Here is a 21,391-nt window from a genome sequence, read left to right on the forward strand (position 1 = left end):
TAGGGGAATAACAGGTTCACCGATGCTAGAGTGAAGGGTAGGCGGAAGAGATCTGCCCGCAGCGAGTGAAAAGTAAATGGAAGTAGTTTACTTGCAGTAAAACAATTCTTTCTCTGTCTAGACACTTGAGCACTGTGGCGAATGTGTATTTGTTGTAAAATAACCAAGCACTGAGCACTTTAAAAGAAAGAAAGTTTCCGTTACCTTGTGAAGGGAGGGAGTCAGTCGCGAAGCGCCTCTGACGTCACTCTGTGCCGCGCTGGGATTGGTAGAAGCAGCGGGCGGGTAGCGGAGCTGGAATTGTAAAGGAGGGGTGAGCGCCGGAGCGTGGGAACTGTCTCACGAAGGGGCCGCGCACCCATTGGCGGAGCTTATTTAGTGTCGCACACCCATTGGTTGCACGAATTTCTGAAGCGCGTTCTGATTGGAGGTAGTTTGTAAACAAAGTTTACCGCAGAAGTTGTATGTGGCACTCGCAGACTACAGGAACTCGACCTGATCCAAGGCACCTAGGGTTTGAAAGGGATCAGTGGAAGACTAATAGATACGATATTATGTACGGAACAAAGAGAAAAATGTCACTTATAAGTAAGGTGAAAAATTATTTTAAAACGGACAAACCGATTAAATCTAGGGAAGGTGTTCTTGTCCCACCACCTAATACTCCTGCCTCATTCATGATGTTTGACCGAGGGTACAATACCTGTGTGTGGCTGGAGAATTGGGTGAAATACACGAAAGATGACGGAGTATTGGCTTTTCCGTTAGATGGTACCTTCAATGGTAGGATCCTATTTAATTTAAGGACTCGGATGAACGAATTGCATCCCAGACCGAGACTAACGCAGTATGAGGCATTAGAGGAATGGGAGATTGAGGCTTTTGAAAGAGAAAGACCCCGAATGGACAAGGGTTTGACCAAGTGGTACCCCAGGCAGAAACAGGAGTCCAGGGATAAAAGGATGAAACAGTGGAGGCAGAGCATGATTGTTGAGGGTCTGTTTCCCATGATGCCGGCATGTCATAACATTGGAGCGGGTGAGAAAAGTACTGAAAAATGTAAGCATTGGGGGGCCCTGGGGGAATCAGATGATGAACTAATAGATGACATCTGTACCAGAAGTCCGCCACCTTACAATGAGGGAACCCGACCTTCCAGTGTAGGAGATGTTCCCCGACGCCACTTCCTAAAGGAAGAAGACAGGTCCCTGGGACTGGGAGGGGGTGGTCAAGTATTGCCCTATCCTGAAAAACCCGAACTGACGGAAACAAGGGATATATATCCCAAAGTGCCCGCGAGCCAGGAAGAAAAATATTCACGTACGAAAATCTTTTTTCCCAGACCCTTGTATGAAAGCGAAGAGAAACCATCGAATTCAGGACTGCCTTTTGTTCAACCTCCATATGGGGAAGAGCGCAGGTCCTTTAATACTGGAACTTTATTCACGAAACCAAATTATGGGGGAGGACCAAGTGAAACGCATCCTACTGCCCCGAGTTTTACTCCTCCGTTGACCCCACAGATATTACATGACACAACTTTAAGAAGGGTACTAGTGGAAAAGGAACAAGAGGCTCTAGCTAGACAAAGGACAGAAATAATTCAGAAAATTTCCCAGTTAAATACCAGTCCTGAGGCATTGACTATTCCAGTAACTATTGGACCGGTGGTCCCGTTATACGGAAATGGTCAGGGAAATCCGATTACTCCAGTTATGACCCCAGTCATGGCAACCCCGAGACAGGAACCGATCATCATAGATGATCAGTCCAGTGAGTGCGAGTCTGAAGTTACGTTCTTGGAATTGCCAAACAAACAGACTGGAAAGGGAATACAGCAGAGGCATAACCCTTTTAATACAAAAGAAATTAAATTAGAGACAGCAACAGGTACTAGGAATGTCTCTCTGGTAACTCCGGATGAAATTGAGAGTTGGAGTCGTGAATTAGAGAAGCAGACTCCGCAAACAAAACCTTTAGACCTCTACAAGCTGAGGGTCGAAATAGAAGAATTAATGGCAGGAAATGTGGGGTTGGATCGATTGAATACTTACTCTGAAGAAGAATTGTCGTTCATATGTAAAAGCTTTACAAGGAACACCAGAGTGCTCCACGAAAAACTGACCGAAACAGCAGTTAGTATGGGGGTAGATATCTCAAAATCCAAGCCCTTACAGAAGCCGTACAGAGCAGACTTCTCAGACAAAGATATAGAACACCTGAATGTGGCAGGGAAGAAGTTGCAGATTAAAGAATTAATGGGGGTACTGCAGAAATGGGGAGATGTGGAAAGATGGAGAAGCAGGTGGGCGAAAAAGAGAGAAGAGGTTCGCTCCCGACAAGTGACTCCTGAGTTTGCTTTAAGAGAGGTAGAAAAACCTGAGCAGTTATGCCCCATGCGCGAAGTTCCAGGAGGGAAATATGTGCATGTCCCCTGGTCTAGGCAGGATATTGTGTCCTTCACGAACGATTTTCCAAAATTACGAGAGAAACCAGTTGACTGGTACAGGCAGGTGGAAAGGTTCGTGAAGGTACAGAAATGTCTGTGGAAAGACCTGGATGGGTTTTTCGACATTGTGGTTCCAGTAGATTTATGGACCCAGTGTAAAATAAACATAGACTGGCCGAGTGAGGAGTACCCAAGAAATAAAGAAACAGGGGAGCCATCAAAGGATGTCATGCGAAAATATGAGCAGGTAATTCAGCACTTGAAAGAAAAGGTGCCCGCAAAGGAAACTGATTGGACAAAAATAGATAGAACAACACAGGAAAGGGACGAGACAGTGCACTCCTTCTATGAGAGGTTATTGCAGGTATTTAAAACATACAGTGGTATTGATAACATCGACCTGAAGGATATGACGCACTTTATTTACAGGTTTGTAAATGGTTTAAGACCTGAAATTTGTCAGTGGATAAAAGATAATAAAATCTGTTGGCATACTAAGAAAATGGATGAGGTCCTGCGGTACGCTAAGTACTGCGAGGATGAGATGGCAGAAAAGAAAAAGGCCCTCAAGGAAAAGGTGATGTGGGCTCAGGTGAAGCTCGCAGAACAGCAGGAAAAACAATTGAGTAACATGGTTAAAAATGCTGAGAACAAAGGTCCTGGGGGAGGGGGTGGAGGAAAGCCCCGGCCCAAATTTAGCAGGGAAGAGGCTATGAAAAAATTTCCCTGCCATCAGTGCGGCGAAATTGGACACTGGCGAAACGAGTGTCCCCAATTAGTAGATATTAATGAAAAAACTCCTGATTTAACTCCACAGACGCAGAAAGAAAGACCAAGAAAGACTCAACCCCAGGTAAAAACAGTTCAGGTGCCTCGAGCACCCAAGCAGGTATACAGGGGAAGACAGGCAGAAGATGAAGAGATAGAGGTTTGGGAAAGCGGGGAGAACAGAAATACAGCAACTTCGCAGTATCTGCTGAATGATACCTTCCTTTGTAATGATCAGGACTGACGGGCCTGAGAGGGGAGGACGAGGAGTGCGTACTTGGCGCTTCCTTGCCGGTAGAACAGTCTGGACCATATATTGAAGGAAAGGTTGACGGAAATGATGTCACCTTTCTGTTGGACACTGGCGCTACCCGTTCTACTGTAAGAACAGTGGACGTTCCAAACCTACCCCTCTCGGGAGAAAATATCCAAGTAGTGGGTGTATCTAATCAATTGATTAGTACTCCTGTTACCGAACCAATGGAGATTTCAATTGGAAATTTTAAACAGATGCACAGATTTGTCGTCTGTGACACCAGTCCAGTGAATCTACTGGGTCGTGATTTGCTGTGCAAAATGAGCTGTACCATCTTTTGCACACCAAAAGGTGTTGAAATACAGACCCCAGATGAAGATGGCATTTATAAATTATTGTTACTTAGACCTGACTCAGAAATTAAAAGATTGACCCTGCAGGACTTGCCCCAAGAACTCCAGGAAGCCGTAAAGCCAGAGGTGTGGGATTTCACTGGAAAAGATGTGGGTTTGATGAAAGATGTGGACCCCATACAGATAGCCATCAAGGACAATGCAGTATATCCTAACACTAGGCCCTACCGAATGAATGCTGAAGTGAAAGCAGGTGTCACTCTAGAAATACAAAAATTATTAGAAGGAGACATCATACAGGAAGTGATGAGCAGCCCATGCAACTCACCGATTATGGGCATCAAAAAGCCTAGTGGCAAGTATAGGGTAGTGCAGGACCTGAGAAAGGTTAACAAAATTGTAGTTCCTTGCTGCCCTATTGTCCCAAACCCTGCAGTGATATTGTACCAGATTCCTTGGGATGCTGAATGGTTCACTGTGATTGATTTATGTCATGCATTCTTTTCGATACCCCTGCACCCCGACAGCAAATTTCTTTTCTCATTTGCCTTCGAAGGTCACGTGTATTGTTGGAACCGGGTCCCTCAAGGGTATACAGAGAGCCCCTCTATCTTTAATCAGATCTTGAAAAAATGTCTAGAGACTTTGACCTTACCTGGGAACTCTGTGTTAGTGCAGTACATAGACGACCTTCTACTGGCGTCTAAAAGTCACAGGGACTGTGTAGTTGACACCATTGCCCTCCTAAATCATCTGTGTGAGAAAGGGCATAAAGTGGCCCCTGACAAACTACAGTTCTGTGCGAAATCAGTAAAATATCTAGGACACCAGATAGAAAAGGGTGTCAGAAAAGTCACATCAGAAAGAGTGAGAATAATTCAAAAGATGCAGTTGCCCCGTACTCAAAAAGATGTCAGAATGTTCCTGGGTGTATTAGGGTACTGCAGGCAGTGGATTCTGGGATTTGCAGCCTTAGCCAGGCCCTTGATAAAAATGACCACGAGAGGAATGCCAGATGTTGTAGAGTGGGACGATGAAAGTCTAATGGCTTTCACAAGACTGAAAAACTGTCTGTGTACGGCCCCTGCGTTGGGAATGCCAGATTATTCCAAAGAGTTTGCCCTATTCTGTGACACTCGCGATAATTGCGCATTGTCAGTCCTGACTCAAGAACATGGCACGACCAGAAGGCCTGTGGCCTATTTCTCTGCCACTTTGGACCCAGTAGCTGCTGGGTTACCAGGCTGTCTGAAAGCAGTAGCTGCTACCTGTGCAAGTTTGGAACAGAGTGAGTCCATTGTCATGGGACATCCTGTGACCGTGTATGTTTCACATGGAGTGGTAATTCTATTGACCAGAACTAAAACACAGTATTTCACCCCTAGTCGGCTGACTAAATACGAGAGGATTCTTGTGGGTGCAGCAAATGTAAGCATTGTTAGGTGCGGTATTCTGAACCCTGCCACCTTACTCCCCGACCCCTTGGAAATAGAAGGTGGGGATGATGATGAACATGATTGTATTGACCTGACAGAGTTCAGTACTAAACCACGCCCAGACATAAAAGAAACGCCATTGCCTGAACATGATAAAGAACTATTTGTGGATGGTTCCTGTCTAAGACATGAACTAGGAGGCTTGAGTGCTGCTTACGCAGTAGTCTCTTTCACAAAAATTGAAGAAGCAGGTTACTTATATAACATCAAGTCTGCACAAGTAGCCGAATTGATAGCTATGATAAAAGCTTGCAAAATTGGGAAGGACTTACGCATAACAGTGTATACTGACAGTCAGTACTGTTATGGAGTTGTGCATGACTTTGGCCAATTGTGGCTGCAGAGAGAATTCATGACTTCCTCAGGTACTCCCATTCGGAATGCAAAGGTTGTTCATGACCTTTTAGAGGCCATCCAGTTGCCCAAAGAACTGGCAGTGGTAAAATGTGCTGCTCATCAAAGGAGCATGGACAAAGTATCACTGGGAAACGATTATGCTGATTGAGTGGCCCAATGGTGTGCCAAAGATCGGTATATTGTAAATCCAAAACGAGGGGGGCCAGGAACCAGCTGCCAACTTCAGGTGTTTGAAGAAGTGCCTACGTGGGATGAAGTGAGAGAGTGGCAGGAATCGGCTCCTTGGCAAGAAAGAGAGAAATGGAAGGAGGATGGGTGTAGACCGAGACGTGTGGATGGTGTGATTTTGGGCCCAACTGGTATGCCTGTGTTACCCCGACACTTGCTTGGCACAATGGCAAGATTAATACATGAAGGATCACACATTGGTAGGGATGCCATGATTCTGGTATTTCAACAGACTTGGTACAGTAAGAAATTCAGGAAGGTAGCAGAGTCCCTCTGCCAGAGGTGCCTGTCATGTCAGCAGATGAACCCAGGCAAGAGGACAATGGTTGAACTGAGCAAAATTGGGAGATCAGGGGGTCCCTTCGTAAGGATACAGATTGATTTCATCACCATGCCCCGTTGTGAAGGGAAGCGATATGTCCTTGTCATTGTTTGCATATTTTCAAAATGGGTAGAAGCTTACCCTACTTCCCAAAGTGACGCACTGACAGTAGCGAAGTGTTTACTAAAAGAACTAATACCTAGATTCGGGGTGCCATTCATTGTTGAATCAGATAAGGGTGGACATTTCCAGAATGACATACTGGCTGAACTCTGTAAGGCCTTTGGAATAAGGCAGAAACTTCATTGTGCATACCACCCAGAGGCTTCTGGAATAGTGGAACAAGTAAATGGAACTATCAAAAACAGACTAGCAAAGCTGACTGATGCAACTGGCATGACCTGGGTGAAGGCCCTGCCCCTGGTCCTGATGGGACTGAGAAGTGTTCCTGACCGCAAGACAGGCCTAAGTCCCCATGAAATCATTATGGGAAGAGTGATGAGACAAGCATGGGTGCCAGGAAGCAAACTGTTGAGTATTACTGATGATTTAGTGCTTGAATACTGCAGAAGATTGGGTGACCAAGTGCGTTCTATCTCTCGCCAGATTGGAGACGACGGCATCCTCAATCCAACGACTCCTCTCCACAGCTTGGTTCCAGGAGACTGGGTCAAAATAAAGAAGCACACTCGATCTAATTGTCTGGCACCAAGGTGGGGAAAGAAACGCCAAGTAATCCTGGTAACAACAACTGCAGTGAAGGTCGCAGGTGTTCCCCAGTGGATCCACGCTGGACACACTCAGAAGGTATTACCAGACAAAGAATTTGCAGAAGAGGGGCAACCAGCAGAGGACCCTGCAGGAGCCGGTCCAGAAGCAGCTGACAACGAGCAGCCCAGCACCAGTCAGGTTGCAGGAACAGCAGACGTTGGCCCAGGAGTAGTTGACTACGAACTGCCAAGAAACCAGCCTGCGGAAGAGGTCCAGGAAACTGAGCCAGGAGTAGCTGAAGACGAGCTGCCAAGCATATGGCCAGAAGAATGGATACCGATGATTGATCTGACCGAAGATCCTATCAGAACAAGAGAACGACTTAGTGAAGGTAGAGAGTGGACTAGTCAGGAAAAGCAAGGCACAGGCGAAGAACCTCAGCCGCTTGAGATTCACATCAAAACTGAGGAAGGAGAAGGTCAGACAGGGACAGAGCAGGTGTTCGATACACCACCGCTAACACCTGATGCAGATAAGGGAGAGACTAGAAATAGAGTGATAGTTCGAGCAGAAGAAAATCAAGAGATCGAAGTGCTTGAACAGGATCAGAGAGGGTTAAAAGAACGGGTTCAGGAAACAGAAACAGAAACAGAGACAATCGAAAGCCAAAAACAAAATATTCCTGAACAAGGCCAGATTAGCAACCAGGCAGAAGAATTTGATGCTAGCCCTGGAACTAGCCAGATAGGGAAAGTAGGAGAAGAAAGTGGAGAAGAATTACCACAAGATAAAGAGAACAAGAGAATAAGAAAAGAAAGTGAAGTCCAAGTACCGACTAAGAGACTAAAGAAAAGAAACAACCTTGAGCCTAGGTTTGTAAAAAGATTGAGACTAAGGATAAAGACAGTGGAAGAAAAACGTGCAGAAGCAAGAAGAAGTGCTCGGATAGCAGAGCAAGAAGAAGACTCTTCCAAAAGAAGGAGTGAACGAATAAAAAGACAAAACAAAAAGTACAAGTCTCCTGAATGGACACTGGTTTTGGAAGAACTTGAAGATCTTGATATAACTGACGTGAGCGACGGAGAACCCGTCCCAGAGTACTCAGCTGAAGAAGAAGACGAACCACCGTGAATTTGCACAAAGTAAGCTAATTGTGTAAAGCCAAAAAGAGGGGTTCGAGAGACTCCTTCTGAGCCAAAATGTCTGATTCAACAGTGAATGGTAGACCTAGTTGCAGCCGTTTTAAGACGTGTTGCAAGGTGTGTATATGTAGTGTAGTAGTACTGATAGTTATCTGGATAGGATTAACAATTTTCATTCCCTTTGCTGTAAGTAAAGATACTAACATTGTCCCTACTGAAGTTGTAAATACTGACAATGAGGAGCTAACAACACAGAGTGTAGCACGACATGAAAGAGCTTTGAGACAAACAAAACAGAACTTAGAAGCACCAGATGAGGGAGGACTACATTATCATGGAGTTAAGAACAAGACACACTTAAATGTTTTCGCAAACTTATTAATACACTATGTAGAGACTATGGAAATTGAAGATTGCTATGTCTGCATGAAGCTACCTACTTCTGTGGCTGAAGGCGTGACATACCATCACCTGCCATTGACATATGGAATCTCCTGTAGCATTTTAGCTAGTTTATTTTACAAAAGGGGACCGTTACAGTATTATTATTCTAACAATGACGTGATCTTTTCTGAACTTCCTATACGTGGGAACTTAAATCCTGTACATACCAAAACTGACACCATAAGATATATGGGAGACTACTTTCTGACTATGGGTAACATTGACATAGCAGACGCACACAGAGATAACTTGACTTGTTCTTTGCGTGAGCAGGAAAAGATGTTCCTGAACATGGCAGAGAAAAGGAGAATTAAAATTCAAAAGAAGGCTAATGACGAAAGTCAGAAAAAGCCAAAGTGGGCAGAGAACATGGAAGGCACCTCATCTGGTGGAGCGGGTCCTGCTCTGTTGCTGGATTTTGAAAAGAAAGGCAAGCTATGTCTTCACCGCGAGAAGACTAGCTATTATAATAATGTTTTCATTGGTTCCAGTGAATGTGAACATAATTACAAGGTAATTGGAGGTTGGGGTTTCAAAAATGGGTCAGAGCCTGTGTTTCCTGGAATTTATTATATTTGTGGGGACAAGGCTTATTTCAAATTGCCGGATCACTGGTATGGAAGCTGCTACTTTGGCATTGTCTTCCCGAAAATATACCATGTGAATGGAAAAGCTGGAAGCAATGAAGATACTAATGGCTTAGTGCGTAGTAAAAGAGAAAGTATAGGTGAAATTATGGGTAGTATTTTCAGTGCACTGATACCTGGAGTGGGAGTGGTTCTGAACACTCACAGAATTTGCAAATTGTCTACTATAGTAGATGTGCTGTCTACTGAAACAGCTCATGGATTTCTGCTGGTCAATACCGAAATGGTTGCGATCAGATCAATGGTTTTACAGAATCGACTTGCTCTTGACACCTTATTAGCGAAAGAGGGCGGAGTCTGCCGGATGTTGAAGGCGCAACATTGTTGCACTTATATTCCGGATAAAAGTGTACAGATCAAAAGATATGTGAAAAACATTACTAATTTGGCAAAGGAACTCAAACCACTCGAGGTTGATAGTGCCTGGAAGAGACTGGTAGATGGTCTCTCAAATGTAGGTCATTGGCTTGCTAGCATAGGTAAAAGCTTATTATTCAAAATTCTGATGCCAATTGGTATTATAGGTCTTATTATACTTTCCATTTTCTTATGCTGTAAATGCCGCAAGCGCACCAAAAAGCACGAGGTAAATGCAAGAGGAGTGAAACGAAGTGTGGATGAGATTGAATTAGAGGAAGTGAATGATCAGATATACAAAAAGGTGAAGACTTCTCACCCTGCTAAAACTGAGAGAGAAAAGTTAGAACGGTTGCTGGAAGAAATAGAACTTTATAAAGTGTGAAAGAAAGTTGGCATCTGGTTCCATTATAATTTGTGATGATAGTAAATATCATCAAAGAGGGGATTGATGAAGCAAAGCTTCGCATATTTTGCGGCTTGCCGAAGTCAAGAACCTCGTTTATGTGTAATAAGGTAACAAAACGTATGTTTTACTAACATTTATTTTTTTGTTTAGGCAAAGTTCCCGAAGCTTGCCTATGTGTATTTCTAATGAATTTAATCTGTGTTCTTTAATATGGCCGCCGCTTGTATTTTAGTTACTGCGCATGCGTCAGCCACACTCACGTGTCCTGACGCGTCTGCAGAAGTGGAGGGAAAGTTATGCGCATGCGTAATTCATAGCTGTGCTTATCATGTGGTACTGCTCGTGCCACTGCTCTTGTGATTGTGTCAATGTAGCTAACATTTAATGCAATAGTTTTATTTCTTGATGATGAGTTAAAAGTACAAACCTTATGATGTATTTTCATAATGACATTATTATGTATTAATTTGTTTTCGCTTACTTTTCATGTACCGCGGGGAATGGGGGTCCAAACTGATTGGGAGCCATATTGACGGTCTCTTCTGCGCATGACCAGGGAGCATTGAAAGGTGGCCACTTTGGACAGTGGAACTCAGCCAGCTGGCAGCCACAGTCAAGATGCGCCTGGGAAAGCCACCTCTGCGCTACGAGAACGGCGAATGTTGCTCCTCATGTGTTACAATGTTAATTTTCACTCGTATTTCTGCACAGTTCTCATGAGAACCCCAATCTCTCTAGGCGGTACCCAAGTATGTTAATGAAGGCTTCAAATCTTGTATTGTGATTGGTGTGTTACCCAAATCCTACCTTAGGACCAATCGAAATTGAGGGATTCTGACACTTTGCAACATTGGGGGGTGGTACACTGTCCCCAAACTGTATATCTACCCTGGGTTCACCTAGTGAACCGTCCGACTTGTCTGGTTTAGCTGACCTGTCACTGACCCAACGCACTCAATAGGTGACTGAAGATACAGAGCGCTGCGAAGCACTCTGTCCGAATTTGACCATAGACTAAGGTTCTACTGAACCTTAAAGTGCTGGCAAAGCACTTAGCTGGGAGTTCGCTGACCCAATCGGGGTCTTGATCGATAGCTGCAGAGCGGGTGGAGCGCAGGCGTTGCTTCCGAACTGTGGGTTCCGGTCCTGTCCTGAAGAGGGTCCTGTCCTGAAGAGGGTCCTGTCCTGAGGGTTTGCTGTCCTGTCCTGAGGGTCCTGTCCTGATTCCTATTCCGAGGGTATCCTGTCCTGTCCTGGGTGTCCATTCTGCACCTGCTGTCCTTTGAGGGGTATCCTTCCTTGAGGGTTTCCTGTCCTTAACTGACCCGTGGCCAGGGTTTGGTTTCCACACCTTTCTAGGTAAATATTGCTCTGAAAACTCTTTAAATCTTGCACCTTCTAAATTTCTGACTTTCGCTTTAATAAAGTTCATCATTGCATATGTTATATTTTCCATGCCTTTCCGCAACTATTGAAAGTCAATTACATATTTTTCCATAAGTTTGTTCCTATGTCTTCTCACTTGTTAGAAATTATATTTTGCATTGCAGTCTGTAATTTTATGATATGGTCTAGAACTTCATTGCCTAGATTGTTCAAAGGCCCATTCACCTTAAGTGAAGCGTGCTACTCTTTATAGGCCCTCCCATAGTTATTCATGCATAAAATGTCCATGCTTAAACATTTCTGAGATTTTATAATATTTCCCATCTGCATATCATATTACATTTGAATGATTACCCTGTCATTATTTCTTTATGCCTATGTGATTTACGTTATCTTGGTTATTGATTGCCTTATTTTACTGTACCTCATGCAAGAAAATATTGAATTTAGATAAACATTTTAAAACTTCCAGTTGTCCGTGGTCATTTAAACAGTATTTGAATGTTATTGGTTGGGTTTGTATTTTGCTGCCTTTCTTTTACAGCTAGCTCCCTGATTCATTGTGGTCATTAGGTACCCGCATCGGTGGATGGTAAGTCGGGTGCACTGAAAATTATTAGCAGGGAACACACACACACAACTTGGTAGAGCTCGTGAAGTCACCTGATCGATGTATATGGTGATTTGAAAAGTATATGGGCCCTGAAGCCGGAAACGGCGAAAACTATTGGTCGGGTGGCCTCGCGCGCTCTATCAGACGCATATAGCGTAATTCCAAAAAACATCCAAAAACAAATCTAAAGATTCATTTCTAAAACAGTACCAGCTTCAACAGGTGATTCGAACCTCTGTTGATCAAAGTTATGAAAGCCCTCGCGCTCTACGTGGTGTGCTATGGAGTCAGTGTAGAGTGTTCTGTATAAACATGGTGTAATGTATTTCACTCTGGACTATGAACATAAACATACATAATAGCCAAAAAAAATTATAGCATATACTATTGCAGTACTTCTATACAGTGTAAGGAAACCAACACCACATGTTTCTGTTTGGTTTATAGAAAGCATGACAGTTCACTCCTTTCGTTGAGCCCATTCGGGCTTTGAGTGCACAGTCTATGTATCCAGTAGTTCTCCCGTTGCAACATGTGTTTGGTGTTGTCTCCTCCTTCTGTTCTTTCTACTACCTCCAAGACTATGTATTGTAGTTGAGAGATGTTATGTTTTGCCTCCATAAAATGGGTCGCTACTGTGGATTTTGTATTCTTCAACCGAATGTTTGATTTGTGCTCAGTAAGACGTGTTTTTATGCTTCTTTCCGTCTTCCCAATGTATAATTTACCACATGGGCATTTCAGTGCGTATATTACATTCTTAGTATTGCATGTCGCATTAACTCTAATTTTGATCTTGTTTCCTTTCATTGGGTGATTTATTGTGTTGCCTTTGATGATACTGTTGCAACTTCCACAGTTTAGACATGGTTTTGTTCCTTTGAATTCTTTAGTTTGAGGTTGGCGGTGTTTTAAAATTTCTCCCAAGTTCTGAGCTCTGGTGTGAGCAAAAATAGGGACTTGATCAAAAGAATGTTGAAAATCAGGTTCGAGCTTTAACATTTTCCAGTGTTTGATGATTATCCTTTTAAAGTTGTGACTTTGAGTAGAGTATTTAGATACCGCTACTATGCGAGCTTGCTCTTGTTTACTGGACGCTTTCAACAGATCCTTTCTGTCTATGTTATCCACTTTTTCCATTGCTTTGTCTATGACCTCTTTAGGGTAACCTCTATCCTTAAATCTCATGCCCATTTCCTCCAATGTAGTTTTCACCTTTGTACTGTCTGATGTGATTCTTTTCACTCTTGTCATCTGTGAATATGGTAAGTGTAATTTTAAACTAGCTTGATGAAAGCTTGTAAAATGTAACAAATTGTTTCTGTCTGTTTCTTTGCGAAACACATTTGTTTCAAAACCTTCATTGGTTATGGTGATTCTCATATCCAGGAAAGTTACTGTGGATTCTGATATGTCCCAAGTTAGTTGTATGCGACTGTCCACTTTGTTAAATTCACATAGGGCTTTTTCCAACAGGCATTTTGAAGATTTCCACATTATAAAAATGTCATCTATGTAGCGTACCATAAATTTGAGATTTTCTTTCCATATTGGTTTTGAGAACATATTGGTTTCCTCATAGTTTTGCATAAAGATATTTGCGTACACCGGTGCCGCCGAATTTCCCATAGCTGTTCCTGTGAGTTGCTGATACCAATGGTCATCATATTTGAAGTAACTTTGATACAAAGTAAATGTCATCAATTCCATAAGGAATAATTGTAGGTCGTGATTCAAATCAGTGTTCAATAAGGCTCTTTCAATTGCTTCCATTCCAAGATTATGTGGTATCGATGTGTACAGAGACCGGACATCTGCTGTGCACATGATGATGGTTTCATTTGGGTCTATGTTGATTTTCTCTAGTTTTAGTAAAAAGTCAGTTGTATCCTTCACGTATGTACTCATACTTCTTACTGTCGGTTGAAGATGTTTGTCAATCAATTGACCGATGGGCTCATGTAAACTGTTTCTAGTTGAAACGATTGGCCGTAGAGGTGGATTCATCAAATTTTTGTGGATTTTTGGTATCATGTAAAATACCGGACTTTTAGGATTTGTTCTCGTTAGAAAGGTCTTTGTTTTGGTGTTAATGGTTCCCATTTCATATGCTTTATTGACTATGTCGCTTAGTATTTTAGAAAATTCCATAGTGGGGTTACCACTGAGTTGTAAATAGGTGTTCGTGTCTGATATATGTTCTAAGACTTTGTCTTCATACATGGTATTATTCATGATTACTAAGGCGCCTCCCTTATCTGCTTTCGTGATCTTTAGGTCTGTGTTACTGGCCAATTTCTTCAGAGTGTCCAAATCCTTCTGTGTCATATTTCTCTTTGAATGTCTATCGCATTTTAGTTGGGATAAATCCTGTTTTACCATCTTTTCAAACAAATCCAACGTTTTGTGGCTCACAGGTGCTTGGAAGGTGCTAGTGGTCCGTAATCCACATAATTGATCATCGGTTTCTTCGTCCGAATGTGGGAGAATGTTATAAAAAAAATGACGAAGCCTAAGTTTCCGCATGAGTTTAAAAAAATCTACTTCTAATTCCAATGCATTTGTGTTGGTAGTGGGAACAAATGAAGTACCTCTCTGCAATAAGTTGAGTTCATATTTGCTTGGTTGGTAATCACTGATATTGATGACCAATTCATTCATGTTTGTGTTTTTGTCTTGTCTTTGTCCTTCTTCGGGATCGTGGTGCTTTTCGTGTTGGGATGTTCCTTCTCTTTGTCTTTTTCTTTTTTTTGTCCTCTCCTGGGTCTCCTTTTTGGGCCTGGCCTTGTTCTAAAAAAGGATTCACTGTAGTTGGAATACTTGTTGTTGGTTGATCTGCTTGGATGTCATCTTGTATATATCCCCCTGATTGCACTCTTGAGTCTGGCTGCATTTGTCCTCGTTGTTTTAAGCTTTGCTTTGGTCTTTGTGTTCTCTGTGAAGTGTCTCTTCCGGTGGAGGATGTATCTGTGTTGGCTGAGTATGGTCGATTGATTCTTTTCTGGGCATAGATGTCTGCCCATGTATATACTTCCCCTAACTTATAGTCGAGGGTGTCCCTTTTGAATTTTCTGATTTTTCTTTCATTAATGTCTTTAGTATGTTTTTCCATTTGTTCTTTTATATCATTCAGGGTTTGTGATAACTCCTCCTCAGTTAGCATTTTTGATAGGTCCTCTGATACTTCGGCTATTTCCTTTGTAAGTTCTTCTAATATTCCTGATAATTCCTCTATTATCAATAAGATAAGGTCCAGTGAACATTTGTTGAGAATTGCAAACGACTTGTCCTGGAATTGCTTAGAATTTTTGCAAAGTGACGGTTTCAGGGAAATCCTTAGGCCTCTCGGTATGCGCTGGGCGCGATGATATTTTATCAGTGTACTAGCGTGAAGTTTTTGATTTATTTGTCTTTTGGTCAAGTAGATTAGTTGTTTTACATTTTGTTCCTTACCCCGGGTAGAGGGTTCCTGCGATAGTTCTTCCCTTATCAAAGCATATATACGGTCTGCTTCTGTCTCTTTAAAAGCGAAAGTTTCTTCCCTAGCTTCTGTGCTTTTTGTAATCTCCTCATAGTTACTCATGATTCTTTGGCGTGCTACTCCTTCCGGGGGACTAACTTAAATATATCAATGAAAAAAGTGGGATGAGTGCACAACTTCTTTTTGAACAGTTAGATTTAATTTTTGGGTGCTCCGTAGGTGGCGGCCAACGTCCCTGGGCGCCTTAATAACTAGTAATGTGATGTGTCCCTAATGATCCATTAAGGACATCCCTTTGTACACACCTTATTTTCCTCCCTTATGATCAGAGGATTCCACACTCTCGTTATTCCTTGGTAAACAATTATCTTTTTATTTTAGTTTTTGCTGATTATTTCTCATTGAACATATCTTGTTCATATTTCAACATAACTTTCTCATAATATCCACATTAGTGACATCAATCCTTTTTGTTCCAATGCATTTCAGGCTGTAAAACAGTCGCCCTTCATCAGGGAATCAATACTATAAGAACACAAAAATAAAACATAATTATAATTCTGTTCCAGAGTCTCATGTGTATCATGTATGTGAGTGATTCACTTAGTGCAATCTGTGTGACACACCTATTGCCCTTTATCTGCCCGTGCTCCATACTACCCATTCAGTTACATGTGTATTCACTTACATGTCACTGTTCTCCGCTAAACCATCAGTATCTGTAAAACATCAAAAAACGCCCAAAAAAAACTTATAAACCATTCGCTCTGACCAGAGGCTTCTCGCATTATTATGACACCAGTGAGAAGAACTCACGGTGTTTCAATGACTACACTGACCTGTTTCCAACTACCATGGCGTTTAGTGCCGTGTTTCTCCGCGTTCTCTTCTCCTCCATTACGGACGGTTGTCAAGGGTACCAACATGTACCTCTCCTATACGCTATCGTTCCGCTCACGTGACCATAGAGCGAAAAAAAAATACTATCTATAGCGCTATCCATAGATCTGGCGATGACCTACTAAACGATTCTATCTGCATCGTCCATCATTTAACTAAAACACGAATTGGTAACGACAAAGACGCATATAGCGTAATTCCAAAAAACATCCAAAAACAAATCTAAAGATTCATTTCTAAAACAGTACCAGCTTCAACAGGTGATTCGAACCTCTGTTGATCAAAGTTATGAACGCCCTCGCGCTCTACGTGGTGTGCTATGGAGTCAGTGTGGAGTGTTGTGTATAAACATGGTGTAATGTATTTCACTCTGGACTATGAACATAAACATACATAATAGCCAAAAAAAATTATAGCATATACTATCGCAGTACTTCTATACAGTGTAAGGAAACCAACACCACATGTTTCTGTTTGGTTTATAGAAAGCATGACAGTTCACTCCTTTCGTTGAGCCCATTCGGGCTTTGAGTGCACAGTCTATGTATCCAGTAGTTCTCCCGTTGCAACATGTGTTTGGTGTTGTCTCTTCCTTCTGTTCTTTCTACTACCTCCGAGACTATGTATTGTAGTTGAGAGATGTTATGTTTTGCCTCCATAAAATGGGTCGCTACTGTGGAATTTGTATTCTTCAACCGTATGTTTGATTTGTGCTCGGTCAGACGTGTTTTTATGCTTCTTTCCGGATATTGTGGATATTATGAGAAAGTTATGTTGAAATATGAACAAGATATGTTCAATGAGGAATAATCAGCAAAAACTGTATAGCTGGTACTGTTTTAGAAATGAATCTTTAGATTTGTTTTTGGATGTTTTTTGGAATTACGCTATATGCGTCTTTGTCGTTACCAATTCGTGTTTTAGTTAAATGATGGACGATGCAGATAGAATCGTTTAGTAGGTCATCGCCAGATCTATGGATAGCGCTAGAGATAGTATTTTTTTTCGCTCTATGGTCACGTGAGCGGAACGATAGCGTATAGGAGAGGTACATGTTGGTACCCTTGACAACCGTCCGTAATGGGGGAGAAGAGAACGCGGAGAAACACGGCACTAAACGCCATGGTAGTTGGAAACAGGTCAGTGTAGTCATTGAAACACCGTGAGTTCTTCTCACTGGTGTCATAATAATGCGAGAAGCATCTGGTCAGAGCGAATGGTTTATACGTTTTTTTTGGGCGTTTTTTGATGTTTTACAGATACTGATGGTTTAGCGGAGAACAGTGACATGTAAGTGAATACACATGTAACTGAATGGGTAGTATGGAGCACGGGCAGATAAAGGGCAATAGGTGTGTCACACAGATTGCACTAAGTGAATCACTCACATACATGATACACATGAGACTCTGGAACAGAATTATAATTATGTTTTATTTTTGTGTTCTTATAGTATTGATTCCCTGATGAAGGGCGACTGTTTTACAGCCCGAAATGCATTGGAACAAAAAGGATTGATGTCACTAATGTGGATATTATGAGAAAGTTATGTTGAAATATGAACAAGATATGTTCAATGAGAAATAATCAGCAAAAACTAAAATAAAAAGATAATTGTTTACCAAGGAATAACGAGAGTGTGGAATCCTCTGATCATAATGGAGGAAAATAAGGTGTGCACAAAGGGATGTCCTTAATGGATCATTAGGGACACATCACATTACTAGTTATTAAGGCGCCCAGGGACATTGGCCGCCACCTATGGAGCACCCAAAAATTAAATCTAACTGTTCAAAAAAAAGTTGTGCACTCATCCCACTTTTTTCATTGTATTTAATAATGACCATCATATTGATTACATCGTGTTTGAACCTTGTTTCAGCTAACGGTCCCCGATGAAGGGCCTGATTGCCCGAAATGCATTGGACTGAGAGCATGTCAATTGAAATTAAATGAATAACATATCAAGTTGAAAAAGCATATGAAACGACATTTCATGGATTTATGAATAAAATGAAATCTTTGGATGAATAGAAACCATTGATTGTATTGCATCATTAAATAGAAGGAATCCTGGGCTTACCAGGAGACTAATTGAGAAGTGCGCCGGGGGATGCTTCCAATGTTTCATTGTGGGCACTACTAGAGACTTACCTTTTAGGACGCCGTTGACAAGAGACGCCGCCCTGGTAGGCACTCTCGCACTTAAAAAAAACTCAACAAGACTGTTAAACTTTGATTACGCACACAAACTAGCGGTGCGCTTTATCTCTTCCTGTTCATTCATTGTGGCATCACAGACAGAACACTACACAAAACATACACAATTCACTACTGGCATACAAGACAATAAGCTGCACGTGTGAACAAATAGGGTCCACCATACGTCCCCATATGGAACGTCAATGTCACATTTACCACACACAGGTGACTGAACGTGTGCCTGTCTGTTACATCCGCGCATAGCCCTGCACAACAACAGCAACCACACCAGACAATGTACACGTTGTACCTCGTCACCCACCTTCAAGTAAAGTAGCGGTCGAAGAGCTGCTGGTGCAGATCTACTCCTTCCTCCTCTCCGCTGTCCTCATCACTGGACTCAGGTCCTTGATCAGGTGGTGGCCTTGGTTCCTCACCATCGTCCAGGAGCAGGGGGATCCCCTTGTGGATGGCCAGGTTGTGCAGCATAGAGCATGCCACAATGATCTTGCACACCTTCCCAGGCGAGTATGCCAGTGCACCTCCTGTCCTGTCAAGGCAGCGGAATCTTGACTTCAGCACGTCAAAAGTACGTTCCATTACACGTCGGGTCCTGCCATGGGCCTCATTGTACCGGATGTCAGCCAGGGTCCTGGGATTCCTTAGCGGGCTCAAAAGCCATGGCCTACTGGGATATGCAGAGTCACCTGTGAATGACAAACACCCATTGCAATGTTGCACAGCCAGAGTGCAGCAGGTAACACACAGCACGCCATATCAGTAGGCATACTCACCCACAATCCAAGCACGCTCGGGATGCAGATATTCCATCATCCGTGGCACCATGTTGTTCCTCATGATTAAAGCGATACAAAAGGGGATGATGGACGGAGCGTTTGAACAAATCCGTCCATCACCACCCCCTTTTGTACCGCTTTTGGCCACCATAAGTGTGGCAGGGTATGCTCAGACGTGAGTCCCTTGCTCACTTTGCCACTGGATTCAAGCAAGCCGGGCTGAAGACGGCTGGAATGCCAGAAACCGGTCCTCGAAGCTTGTTTCCGGTCCAGGGAAGACATGGCTTGGCAGTTCAGGCTGGACTGTTCCCATGAGGCACAGGGTCAGACTGATTTGCATATAGCCATGTCTGAACTGGGGTGGCAGAGTGGGCTAAAGAACGGTGATGGATTAAACCCACATCTTTTGACTGGGTGTGAGTGTTTGATTGATTCAGATGCTCCGTCCATCACCACCCCCTTTTGTACCGCTTTTGGCCGCCATAAGTGTGGCAGGGTATGCTCAGACGTGAGTCCCTTGCTCACTTTGCCACTGGATTCAAGCAAGCCGGGCTGAAGACGGCTGGAATGCCAGAAACCGGTCCTCGGAAGCTTGTTTCCGGTCCAGGGAAGACATGGCTTGGCAGTTCGGGCTGGACTGTTCCCATGAGGCACAGGGTCAGACTGATTTGCATATAGCCATGTCTGAACTGGGGTGGCAGAGTGGGCTAAAGAACGGTGATGGACTAAACCCAGATCTTTTGACTGGGTGTGAGTGTTTGATTGATTCAGATGCTCCGTCCATCACCACCCCCTTTTGTACCGTTCCTCATGATTAGGCTGTCTGGAATTCGGTTTAAACCGACTGTACACAAAAGTACACTACCGGAGGAAAATCAGCTGACCCGGTTGAAACCGAGTGTCACTGATTTTCATAGATGTTGCGCCACTTGATGGCGCCAAAGCATTACAAATATTGGCCTGCCTGTGGTCGCCTGGCCTGGAGGTGTCAGGGGAAAACACTGCTTCCCTGCTGCTGCACACGGGAGCCGAGGTGTGAATGGCCCAAGGGCCAGAGCAACACCAGGCCCACTGCTTGACTCACGTGGGGGGGAGAGGAGCTATTGTGGTCTGCCGTCTGTCTTATGACGGACGCACCCGAGTACTTCACAGGTCTTTAAAAAGACCATTTACTTAACAAGATGTTAATAAAGCAGTGGGCGCCGGGGCACGGGCACTGGAGAAAGAGGCGGCACCCACGTTTCTTGCTTGTTTTTTTTTAAACCTGCTGTGTGTTTGCTATTATCATCAAATTTCGAGCTTCCGTGACATATTCTGCCTATAAATAATGGTGGCACTGGATACAGACTTGTTATTTCTGAGAAGTTGGGCTCTGGCAGTGTTAGAGTCATATCGGCATATTTTGACATCCATACAGTGTGCTCATGTCCCGGAGGAAGAAGAGAGACTGACAGGTGATCGATCTTGAAACCCCACCAGGGCTGATACCTCCAGCTCAGGGCGAGTGAGCTTTGCTGACCTACAATGGAAGTCACTCACTCCATCAAGGAACGGACTATTGAGGAGAACAGCCTGATAATACTGCTGCAAGGCATTCCCGGCCTTGTCACCACTGTGGAGCACTGCAAAGGGACGCGTCATCAATGTGGACGCCTGCATGAACATCCGCCTCGTGGAGGTGACCTACACAGACCGGAAGGAACGTGTTTCCGAGCTGGATGGCCTGTTTGAGACAGGCCGGAACGTCCAATATGTTCACATTCCCGATGAGGTAGACATTGTTAAAACAATTGAGAAACAGCTGGAGACCATTCACAGGGTTCGCAGATTTGGCGACAAGGGGCGGAAGGAATTCCTTACAAAGAAGAAGTAGAAGTGTTGTGACTTCCTATTGAATTGAAATGTGTCTTTCCTTGTTTTTGTTTTTTTAGAGATCGGAGTTATTCTTGTACACCACAATGAGGGAACCTCCTCCTAAAGCAATTTCTACACATTTCAATAAGTTGTGCTCCGTTTTTAATGGTTTACAGCTCAGACCACAACCAAAGGTGCATCTGAGCAACCAGTTAACTG

General features: G+C 43.2%; 1 pseudogene; it reads left to right on the forward strand.

Moving 5' to 3' along the window:
* Positions 1–20,842: 20,842 nt before the first annotated feature.
* Positions 20,843–21,191, forward strand: LOC144827429 (U7 snRNA-associated Sm-like protein LSm10; annotated as a pseudogene).
* Positions 21,192–21,391: the final 200 nt, after the last annotated feature.

This window comes from Lissotriton helveticus, chromosome 4_1 (assembly GCF_964261635.1).
Source record: "Lissotriton helveticus chromosome 4_1, aLisHel1.1, whole genome shotgun sequence".
Classification (NCBI taxonomy): domain Eukaryota; kingdom Metazoa; phylum Chordata; class Amphibia; order Caudata; family Salamandridae; genus Lissotriton; species Lissotriton helveticus.